Below are 12,524 nucleotides of genomic sequence, written 5' to 3'. Positions count from 1 at the left end.
GACGGACGGAGGGATTCACTCAGCTACTATTCTCATAGACGGTGCAACTAACTGGTGCTTTGTTGTGTCTTATTTTATTATTTCGTTAAACACGCATTACTGTTTATACCATTTTAGGACTCTATATTATCATGATTTGTTCTCAAATAGGCTATTCAACTATCACGCGCAGTGCACGATGGGTAATGGGGACTGAACAGACTTGGTGGATGTTGTTTTTTTGCCTCTACATTCTGCAGAGAGATAACATAACCCGTGTTTAACGCAATAATGAAATAAAGACGTAAAAAAGCACCAGTTTAGTTGCACCGGCGTGAATGAGAATATAGCTGGACTCTCTCCGTGGTGTCACCATCCACTCTACAAACAGTTATTTTCTCTCTGTTCTGCTAGCAGCAGAGATGGAAGGGGTCTGACGTCAGCGCTAAAACACCGCCACCTGCTGTTAAGATCGAAAATGAAGGAACATGTTTTACAATCTACAGTCTACAATGTAGTTAGTTTTACCTGATCCAACTCCAATTGCTCTAATCGTGTTCGTGTAATTTGCTTATCCTTTGCTGTATTTGATCCTTTGGCAACTCTAGTAGGCCTACTTGATGAATGCCACTAAATCTTTCTCTGAATTTGACTGCAGATATTCTCTTCTTTGGTGATGTGCAGATACAGAGCTCAGAAAGTCTATCAAGAAAATTCTGTCAAATTGTCATCAATCAATTTGCCTATCAAGGAAACCATCATGAGGTTATCAGAAAACTAAGTTAAACACACAGTTCATGCATAATGAAAACTCTGGTACCCAATTCACCATCGGTGTTACTTTCTTTTCACATAAATATAGGGGGAGAGCGCGAACGCAGTCCCCCACTACCACAAATTATGCAGTTGAGATTCCCACATTTGGGGAGTTCGCAGACGTCAAACCGAGCAGAGTGCACGGGACTGTAGAATGTAGAAAATTCCAGCCATCCCATTGGCCCAGATCCTACAGTTTCTACAGTCACCCTCCGCCCGTTGGTTTAGATTCTACAGTCTGCAGTCAGTTCCGAGGCGCCCATTGGATAGATTCTACAGTTCCCCCAGGCCCCGCCCCTCGCGGTGTTTGATACCTGTCAAAGGTTGGAGGATGGAGGAGCGCGGAAATCGAAAAGGTAAGAAAACGAGTGATTGACACGGTACCGTCGCCTGACAACAAAGAAAAGTGTCGCTCAGGGTGCTGCATTTATTGTCTTTTGACATTCTCCTCTGAGATAGAATTATGCTGTGTGCTGGTTGCGGGAGAGAGAGGCAGCTGGAGGCGCGCGCTGCTCGGTAGCTGCTCGGGTGACACGCTCAGCGACACCTAAAAAGTGTCAACGGTTTCCAAAGTGTCGAGAGACAGAGTATAAATTAGGCTGTAACTAACAGGTACAGTGAACAGGGGTTAGAGTTAACGTTAGTATGTCGAGAGACAGAGTATAAATTAGGCTGTAACTAACAGGTACAGTGAACAGGGGTTAGAGTTAACGTTAGTATGGCAGGAATATTTCTGCTGTCCTCATCACTACCTCCTGCAAGTGTGTGTCATTACATGTGTGTGTGTGTGTGTGTGTGTGTGTGTGAGAGAGAGAGTGTGTGTGAATATGCACACATGGGGTAGATGGATTATGCATGTCATTACATTCATGTATATGTACAGTATATTGACACCCCACTGTGTATGATGATATGTAGGCTACCTATTACACACTGCATTTTTGACTTAAATAATATAGTCTGTAATGGACGTCAGTGGTCAGGTTGTGTCTAGGATGTGACCGGTCTGTACTGACAAAACTCTTGTGCACTTTTGATGTTCAAACAAGGATTAAAGTCCCAAAACAGAGAGTTTAATGTTTTTCTGCGACAGCGATGGATCCACTGATGCCTGTCCTGTGCATCCATGACACAAGCCAGCCACCGGCCAGGCAACAATGTGTCCTGCACACATCAAAGGAGGCCAAGGCATGCCGGTCGGTAAAGCAGACCCAAATATCTGACGACAGCAGGTGGAGGAATCAGACGACAGCTTGTGAGGACGGTAATATCTCTGCATTAGTATCATAGAAGCATGACCAACATGATTTACACCTGACCTCTCCTGTGCATGCCAACCCACTGCAGAACTTATATGCTTTCTTCTTCTTCTCTTCAGCTAAAAAGAACTGCCAGTTGTTCACTACTGCAGCCCCGGAGGAGAATCAGTATCTTGGCCAGCTGATCCTGACCTTAGGCAAATACAGTGGCAAAAGTTTCAAATGGCTGGTAGAAAATGATGTCGGATACACTAAATAGTGAGTATGTTACACTCAAACAAATCCAATCTTATACAGATTGTTTTGATTTACTTCAATGTATATTTATATATTTTGTAGTCTACTTGATCAGCACGTGAAGGAGAGAAGCCACCAACAACACAGGAAACTGGAAGGAAATGGGTGGGTGAAAGACTACCTGCTCAAGTATGTGCAGCTATTCCCCCCAGTCTCCTGCCACCTGGAGATGAATGTGGACAGGGCCATTTATGGCCAGGGCCGCTTCAAGTCCTTCACCTTCCAGGAGATGTGGCAGTGGTACAGCCTCCACAAGTGCCTTCAAGCTGATCCTCAGGCTGGAAATGACCACGAGCGCAAGAGGGCACAGGAGGCTTTCTACTCTGTTAGACAGTGGCTTGTCATGAAGGAGCAAGACATCACATCCAAGTCGATCAAGCGCTTCAGGCTGTATATTCTCACCAAAGAGGCAGAGGTAAGTTAAGCTACCTTAAGTAAAAAGCAGGGGGCGGTTCATAAGATAAAACTCAAGACTTGAACTGCTTCACAGGAATTGCAGCGAAAAGTGGCCCCTCCCACAGCGACTGCATCATCTAGCTCCTCGGGGTCCAAAGATGACAGCATGGAAGTGTCCCCTCCCGCAGCGAGTGTCGCCTCCATCTCCTCTGCGTCCAAAGATGACAGCATGTGTACAGATGATATTCTGCTGGCTGAAGCTCTGGACACATTTGAACGATTAGGTCTATCCATTTTATTTATTTATTTATTTTATTTTTATTGATGGCTTGAATTAATGTAATTACAACATAAACCTCATATAAACTGTTTCAAATAAGCTACAAAAGAACACTGAGGATTGTTGAAGCTCATTTTGGGATTGCATTTTTTTTTTTTTTTTTTTTTTAACACATAAGATTGTGTCCTCATTTTCTTTCAGGTCATGCTGACCTGACGACGTCTCCAGAGAGAGAGGTTCAACCAGACCTTCCACAGCAGCCGCAGACAGACTCTGTTCCACCGTCACCCGTAAAACCACGAGTACGTAGATCACACCGACCCTATTAACATAGGACTGGACAATTCATTGATATTACATCGATATTGTGATATGAGACTAGATATCCTCTAGGATTTTGACTTACCAGACTGGTCTCGCTGTTCTATTATTTGCCTTTACCCAGTTTTTATATAGGCATTATTGATGATTATTTATCAAAACTCTCATAGTGTAAATATGTTGTGAAAGCACTTATAGCCCTCCCCACGATATCATCACAATATAGAGGTATGTTGTCAGAAATATTGTGATATTTGATTTTGTCCATATCGCCCTGCCCTATATTGACATAAACGTTTGTAGTACGGTAATACAATAGTATGACCCTGACGAAGCATCTGCGAAACGCGTTGTTCCTATGATGATCTGTTGCAAATAAATGCTACCTTGAAAGTCGGTCTTGCAAGTCTGTGGAGTGTGCGGAGCGCTGAACTTTAGTCCAGTGTTTATTTGTTTTTATCCAATTTGTAGTAATACCTCAATCTTTTTAAGGCTCCTCCATCAGCTCGTGCTGGTCAGCATATGAGGACACGTGAAGTGACACCTGCAGCGCCACAGCCGAGCGAAGGGACTGCACCCCCAGCAGCAGCAACTGCTCAGTCTGAGGTAAGATGTGCAGCTTAACACAAGAACAGCTTCACAGTCAGAGCACTGAGTGAATGGTAGATCAAGGTTTTGTCTTTGTTACACGACCAGGTGAAATTTGAGGGCTGGCACAAAATGTGGGAGTCTGCTCCAAATGGGCTCCCCCATGCGGATGTCAAGTGGCTGAAAGAGGATGCCGAAAGAGGGCTCTTCAAAAGGGAGATGACGTACGAGGACAAGCACGGCAACATCAGGAGAAGGAAGGTCCTTAAGGATGACCGGATGTGGTTTCACCCCCCTGAGCGTCCTGGAGTGGTGACAGGGGGACTAGTGCCAACAGCAGACAGCTTCTTCCGCAGCAGCTTGTTCCTGTGGAGGCCGGTAGGCGTGTGGGCCTACAGCCTCCGATGCCCCAGGTCCGAGTGCCCTGCGCGTGCGGACAAGAGTGCTTTTCTGTACCGCTGCGGCTACTCCAAAACGGTCAGACAGATCTGCCACATGTCTCGCTGGTACTCCATGCTGACGGAGGTCCTGGCCTGTAACGCGTGCAGGAAAGCTGCCAAGGAGTCCGAGGAATATGCCATCGGCCGCTTCCTGGCGTGGGATGCGTCCATCCTAAACCAGCTCAGTCCAGCTCACCAAGCAGTCTTTCCTGCTGTTTTAACACTAATGTGAGTGTCTACCTCATTTCACAATACATATTCACTGTATTTATGTGTGTATCGCACATTGTTTTCATGTTTTTATGTTAAACTACAGTTTGTAAAGTTTACTCAACTCGACTCAATATTTTGCATTATAAACAGTTGTGCTAGAGAACATAGTTTCACTGGCATCACATGATAGACCCTTTTCACAGCCACCATTTTGTGTCTAAAAGGCAGGAAGTAACACAGGGTGCACCAAATCCTTAATTAGGGCTTCCAACTTCCAGTCCATTTAGGTGTTCCAGTGCTGGGGCCCTAATTAGTGAGTTTTGGTTGCACCTGTGTTTACCCTGCCTTTTAGACACAAAATGGCAGCTGTGAAAAGGGCCCATTGTGCTTAATTGCAGGCGCGGCGTTGACAAGCAGGTGATTGGCCTGCTGAGGGATCGCACCCAGGGCAACACCATGGCCAAGGTGTGGAGGCAGGTCCAGGAGAGCCACTGTGAAGAGTATCTGCAGAGGAAAGACCTCTATACCACACTCCTCTGCCAGATGAACAAGCGTGGTGGGATCATAAGTAAGTCAGATTTGAGTTGTATGTTTTCCCAGTGTTTAGTCTATGTAGAAATCAATGCTCAGTCAGATTTAGATCATTTCAATTATTATTATCCTTTATTTATACCGCAAACTGTCAGTCTCTTTTACAGGGGTGCCATGTGATCACAGCAGATCAAAATAAAAGCAGAGTTACATATAAAATAAGTGACAACATTAACCTCTCTCTTCTTCACTCTGCCTCCAGGTACCTTGGGGGGCCATCAGTTTCAGCGACCGCCACCAAGAAGGGTGCTGCCGTCGCCAAGGCTGCTGAGGAAAGCCTTCCTCCTCTCTGAAGCGGAAAACATTGAGGACTACCGTACACAGATCATGTCCACGTTTGGCAAAGTCCTCAAATACGACTCCACCAGGAAGGTAACTTTGACACAGTCTTACGAGGGGAACATGTTTAATTGAACAAACAGTCAATCGAAGTAAAGTGAGTGTATATAGTATGTGCATCCTGCAGATAAAGTTAGTTCCAGTGGTAATAACAGTATAGATAATGCAGTGTATGTATTGTAGATTAATTATTGCACAGTTGTAATTAGTATTATTGAGATTATTGCACAATTACAGTTGGTGTGGTGCACAGTTTGAATTTCTTTATTTTTAATACAGGGACAGTGTACAAGAACATTAACCCTATAAAATTGGGAGAGATGCATCATACCAGGTTATAGCAGAAATGCTATTTTCCACCCGTAGTCCCAGGGCAGGTAAAATACAAGCTTAAAACAGTAGGAAAAATAGAATCTGAAACATAGTAGGAAAATAGTTAGGATAAGGACATTCCATGTTAAGAGATACAAAACACTGGTAAACAGAAAACAGTATTGTACATATAATAGCATGATCAATAATTAAACAATTATAATGCTTAGGATAATTGCCAATACATGATTAAACAAAATAAAATGGTAATAAAGAAAGGTGCATAATTTTTTTTTACTCCCTTTGTTTTATGTTTAAGATCTGCAGGAAACTTTCTGGACCCGGAAAAGGGACTGCAGAATGGTGCACCAACGTGGCAAATGAGCTCAGCCAGATCCTCATGTCTGTCTTCACCTGTGAGGAATCTCTGGACAAAATCAGGCCGATGGCTAAAGGTCTCATGGAGAGGTACAAGAGGGCAGGAGAGGCGCCTCCTGAGCTCATGTACACGGACCGCGGCTGCTGTCGCATGTACGGTGTCACCACTTTGGAGCAGATGTTTGATGACTGGACACAGAGCGGCATGATTGTGCGGTTGGACATTTTCCACTGGATTTGCCGGTTCGACGCTGCCCTCAGAACAGATCACCATCCAAAGTACGCCCTCTTTATGTCTGCGCTCTCGGCTGCTGTGTTCGCGTACAACAAGGATGACATGGCGCTGCTCATCCAGGCTATACGGGCAGGACACTCACATTATGTTTCCCTGTCTGATGCTGACATCATTGAACTGCACGTCAGCAGATACGATCTGCGGCATCATGTCAGGAGGATCACGGTCGGAGCCCAGGAGACCTTTGCCCGTGTGCAGAGCATCATCGACACCCTCAAGGGACCGGCGGGGATGGACGAAAACCAGGTCAGTCTGTTCAAGGACGCGGCAGCCATCGACAGAGTGTGGCAGAACCAGCAGAAACACCTCGAGTGCATGCAAGATCCACCAGGAAGAGACATGTACACCATCACCCATCACACCACCCGTAACGGTGTGCGCCTGCCGTATTACACCACAGTGAGAGGAAACAACAGCCTGGAGGGCTTCCACTGCTTCCTGCCCAGGATGATCCCAGGGCCCCACTGTGCTGCTGTCCCCTTCCAGGTCTATCTCCTCAGTGGCATGGCCCGATGGAACGCTGACAGGGAGTCGGACCGCGTGAAAGGTCAGAAGGGGAGGAAGCACATGGTGTACGTGTCTCCTCTGATACATCGCCTCAACCAAAGGTGCCAGGAGTTGTTTGGTGAGGTGGAGGAGGTGAACTACCGACCTCCTGTTCCTGCTGGGGACGAGCGGATCGGCTTGGAGTACCTGTTCTCCCAGTCATCAGAGCCATTCAGCGTGACAGAACATTATGCTGAGACCAGAGAGACGCTTCAAGCGACCGAGGAGGACGAGGATGAGGTGGCTGCTGACGTGGAAGAATCTGTGGAGGATGATCGGGGCTACATTTCTGACGGTGAGAGCGACCGTCTGACTCCACTGAGGAAGAACCTACGTCTCACTGACCAGGTTGTGGCCCCTGAGCTGGATCCATGTGTGGAGGATGTGTGCGGTCCAAATCATCTCCCCGGGTACCAGTACGTGGAGGAGCTGAGCGCTGTTCTGGTCGAGATTGCCTTGGAGGGGGGCCAGCTAGCTCTCAGTGACTCTACAAGGCAGAGAGTCATCAGTGCATGGTGCAAGCTTGACCTCCATGATCGCAACATCCAGCAGTTTGACAGCCTCTACAGAGCACGCTGGGGTAATGCGCGGTACGGACGAACCAACGGTGATCCTGCAGAGGCAGCTCTGGTTCAGAAGCTCAAGTTCACCAAGAGGTTTTCGGCCGCCCACCTGCTGGATTCAAGAAAAAACCGGCTAATGTACTGCATCATCAAACAGCTGTGGCTCCATCCTGACTGTGGTGGAAAAAAGGTGCGAGGGTCCCCACCAAAGAAGCAGATCACAACGCTCTACCAGCGTGTGCAGCAGAGAGTGACTGTTGATGACCCTGAACTCTGCAAACTTGGGATTCCAATCCTGAAGATTAATTTAAAGTCTGTTGCGGTGTTCATCAGGAGACAGGAGGCCCTGTCAGCCAAAAATGTGACTGATCAAGGCTTGGCTCTCCTCCGACGTCACCAAAGTCTCTCCAGAACCAGCCAACCCACATCAGCAGAGCTTCCAGAAGAGAGGCCGCACACCAGTCGGCCTCAAGTACAGTATGAGGTCCCTCCATCATTGGCAGGGACCAGAAACCTGAAACGGAGGCACGACCATTTCTCTGCTGCACCCCCCACCCTGCCATCACACACACCGGTGGGCACAGTGGCAGCAGGACTCCAGCCCTCCTTTTTGCTCCCTCAGCCATCACACACACCGGTGGGCACAGCACCAGCAGGACTCCAGCCCTCCTTTTTGCTCCCTCAGCCGTCACACACACCGGTGGGCACAGCAGCAGCAGGACTCCAGCCCTCCTTTGTCCTCCTTCAGCCAAGTGCAGCGCAGGTGACCTTGCACCCAGCTCTTCATCGCCAGCTACAGGCCTCTGTTTCCCTGCCACAACAGCCGTCCTCAGCCATCAAGCCAGCCCAATCCACACTGTACAAGGCGGCTAAAGTGCAGCGCAGTGGTACTGGACCTCAGAAAACAGTGAAACTGTACACCTGTATACTGTGTGGCCAGTCCACTCAAGGGCACAAAAAGTACAGAAAAAAAACCTACTGTGAAAAGGTGAAAGCTTCCACCTCTAAAGGACTGGCGTTCCAGACTTTTGAGACGTTGGCTGACTTTCAGAAGGCGGTGGACCAGGTTTTGGCCTCACAGTCCCAGGTCCCTGAGGAGGACATTTGAAATGGTCTTTCTCCTGCCCCTCAGAAGCTGACACTTGCCCTTTAGTGCCCTTCTCATCTTTTCCCCTGGCCTGTGTGTGGACACTGCAACAATTATGGGCAAATTACTGCTGACACCTTTTATGCTCTGTCAAAATTAGTCACATTGTCCCCAAAACACATTTTGAGTTTTATACAATGTTGGAAAGAGGAGAATTTAAGCTTTCTGGTGATATCAAAATCATCATTGTACTCCAAAGATTAAGTGAGATACACCTCTTTATGTCTTGACTGTTTCCAAACTATGTTTTTTGAGAAAAATGGCCTCAAAGTTTTGCAAATGTTTTGTGTAATGTACTGCTGCTTCATTCTATGCACCTTATTGCCTCCAGCTGTGAGCATAACAAACTGCACTTTAACTGAGCCAAACACATTGCACCTTAAGTGTTTCCATTGCTCCTACATCAGGTACTATGTTGTTTTTATATTGTTTTTTAGTACTGACAGTGATTTTATTTGTAGTTGATATTTCTGACTATTTCTTTATTATTTGAATACAGCATAAAGTGGTCAGTGTTGCAGTAACAAAGTTGTGGAATCTCAATTATTCTATTCTATTCTGCTTATTTTACTATTGCACTACTACTGTGTATTTATTTTAGGATATGTGTGTTTTGTGAACGAGCAGCTGTGATTTGTCCCAATTTCCCCCCGGGGATTATTAAAGTCTTTCTGATTCTGATTCTGATTCTGATTATTGATTGGAGGTTTATTTCTTTATCATAAAATAGGGGGATATTTGTACCATGATGTGACGCTCCTCTTGCTTATGAGAGAGGGCGTCGGTGCTGTATGAGATAGGACATCCCCCCTAAGGGGATTTGTTTCCAACAGGAGTCATGACATTGGTGGTGATCTGGGGAGGAGAAGGGCATTTATGATGTCATAACTGATGTCATTTATGATGTCATAACTGATGTCATTTGGGAAAAGGGCATTTATGATGTCATAACTGATGTCATTTATGATGTCATAACTGATGTCATTTATGATGTCATTTATGATGTCATAACTGATGTCATTTGGGACGTCATGGAGAAGGTGACGTCGGAGATGGTGACGTCATTTAGTGACGTCATTTGGGCTGAAGGGTATGACAGCATGGGGTGCTCTATTAATGCCTTATTTGGTCTTCCATGATTGAAATTCAGTCTACGACTACACTTCAATCATGAGAGACTCTTAATATAATTTTAACAACCTTTATTGAATCAGAATAGACGGTTTGAGTATGGCGTATGACTCCATGATGTGACGCTCCTCTTGCTTATGAGAGAGGGCGTCGGTGCTGTATGAGATAGGACATCCCCCCTAAGGGGATCGTTCACCAGATCATTTTACACATAAACATGAATGTTACAGTAAATTTAATCAGCCTTGGAAATATTTAAGTCTTAAAAACAACATAAGTCTTAAAAACAACAAAGCAGAGTTGTGGAATCTCAATGATTGAATGGGGTATATTTCTTAATAATTAAATAGGGGGATATTTGTAAATCAATCATTAAAATAGGGGGATATTTGTAAATCAATCATGACATGAATTATGTAGTAGGATTTATTTGCTTATACAGAACTGACATTCCTTTCTTCATCCACTAGATGGTGCCATGGGACCGGTCAAACGCATGGCTACTTAATATTCTGTTTATTTTGGGTTACCCCTCCCACAATCTAACATTTCTGCTTCATAGAGCCTAGTCCAATTAGCTTTACAGTCATTTGCACGTCACATGGTCCCAGGGCCGTTCGCTCGGGTCAGCACAGCCGAAAGTGCAATGGCTGAGCCTCGCCAAAGGTGAACCACCTTCTTGATCATGGTGTCTCCCCTGCCAGGTAAGTATGAGTTGTACACGTCAGACACAGAGGCGTCACTCACACACAGGCACATCTGTAAGACGGTGCCCGCAAATTAACTGGACTCAATGAACTGGGCTGGACACACAATATTTACATCAACCTACCAATATCATGAAGGCGTACCGTATACTACAAGATTTAAAATCAAAGTCCGTTTTATTTGGCTCGATAATGTATAATTCTACTTTCCCATCATGCATTGCCATGCTATGCGGGTAGTTTGGGGTGTCACGTGATCTGACCACGTGACTCGTGACGTAAGAGTGAAGATGACAGAAGAGCCGTTTGTATAATTGCGGTGCTGATCCACTTATTCCTCAGTCATAATCATTTTACTTATAGTATAACATATTCCTCCGTCCTCATGAACACAGTATGCCTACTCTTATCGTGATGGCCCACTGACAGATGCAGACATAAATATAATGCTTTTCATGTAATGTCAATGTACACATTCACTGGGGAAAGTAAGAAAACTACTTCCAACTTAGGCCTATGTAAACATGCCATATTTTTTCACTTGCATTTTATTAGAATTTTCAGTTCAACAGAAGACAAACAGCCAAACAAACAGAACATAAAAGAAAAACACACGTTGCCAGCCATAATCACATCATTAAACCTTCAGAGGAGGACACTTGTGTTGGGTTTGCACGTATTGACAGTGAATAAACCCAGTAGATCGATCGATCAGATATCTATCTATCTATCTATCAATCAATCAATCAATCAATCAATCAATCAATCAATCAATCTATCTATCTATCTATCTATCTATCTATCTATCTATCTATCTATCTATCTATCTATCTATCTATCTATCTATCTATATTAATATCTAAGTGTGATACAAGCTATTGTCCATCGGAGGCAGTGGTGGACAACACTGAAAGAAGCATGCCACAGATTATCTTGAACACGTTGGACTCAGTCGTAAATCTACTTTAAACTGAGGCAAATGGCTGAGGCTCAACATTCTGATTTTCCTATGAATGAACGCATGTACCTGAGAGCAAGGTTTGCATTCTACTTTCTGCAGGGTTGAATTTACATCTTTCTGTCGAGTTCACTTATGTATGTATTGTTAACCTGACGGGTCCACACAGTTACTTTCAAATGATTCAAAAGTATTTGACTGTCGACTTCCATAAACACTCGAATTAACCTACGGGTCGTATTTGACCACTTTAGTGGCATATAGATGACGGAATATAATCCATCGTCTCTGGTAGTGGGAATTTACCAGAGGCTTCCCACTGGGAAATAGGAGTTTACTAGGAGCACATGAAGGTAGCATGAGATCTGATTGGCTGCTGGTCAGGGCCAAACAGAGTTCAGCACTACACGCTCGCTCTCCTTGTCAAAAGAAAGGACTGAGAACGCAGCCGACCGTCACAGCTGCCTGCCTGCTTGGGATAAAACAGCTCTGCATGCCCGAGTGGGCTTATTGACTGAAACCAAGTCTTCATTCTGAATGGAAAAGACGCAAAGTCTCTGGTACTGGAGAGAAGGCCCTCGTCTCTGCGCGCAAGTGCATCTCGCTCGTTGGTTTTCCCACTCTATTGAATGACCCAGCTAGCTTAGCCTGCTAGCTGTGCTAAAATATCCACTCACTGCGTGTCCTGTCCTGTCCTGTGCAAGACTTTTCTAAAAGAGATCCACTCGGAGGAGCAACAAAACCCAACTTAACTTCCCTTTCTAAACGCATCTGCATTTGAAGCGTCCAAACACGATTGTTTTTGTGTGCACCGTTTTAAAGAAGAGCTGAAGAACGCGTCTTCCAAACAAGGAAGTCTGAATTAACTTTGCTGCTAGCTTGCCAGCTAGCACGTAGCTAGCCAAATAGCTGCATTCACTGTGTTGTTGCTGCTGCAGCTGAAGGTTTGTGCAGTCTCACCATCTGCA

The sequence above is a fragment of the Poromitra crassiceps genome, assembly GCF_964638095.1.
Source record: "Poromitra crassiceps genome assembly, chromosome: 8".
NCBI lineage: Eukaryota > Metazoa > Chordata > Actinopteri > Beryciformes > Melamphaidae > Poromitra > Poromitra crassiceps.
Note: the sequence above shows the minus strand (reverse complement) of the source record.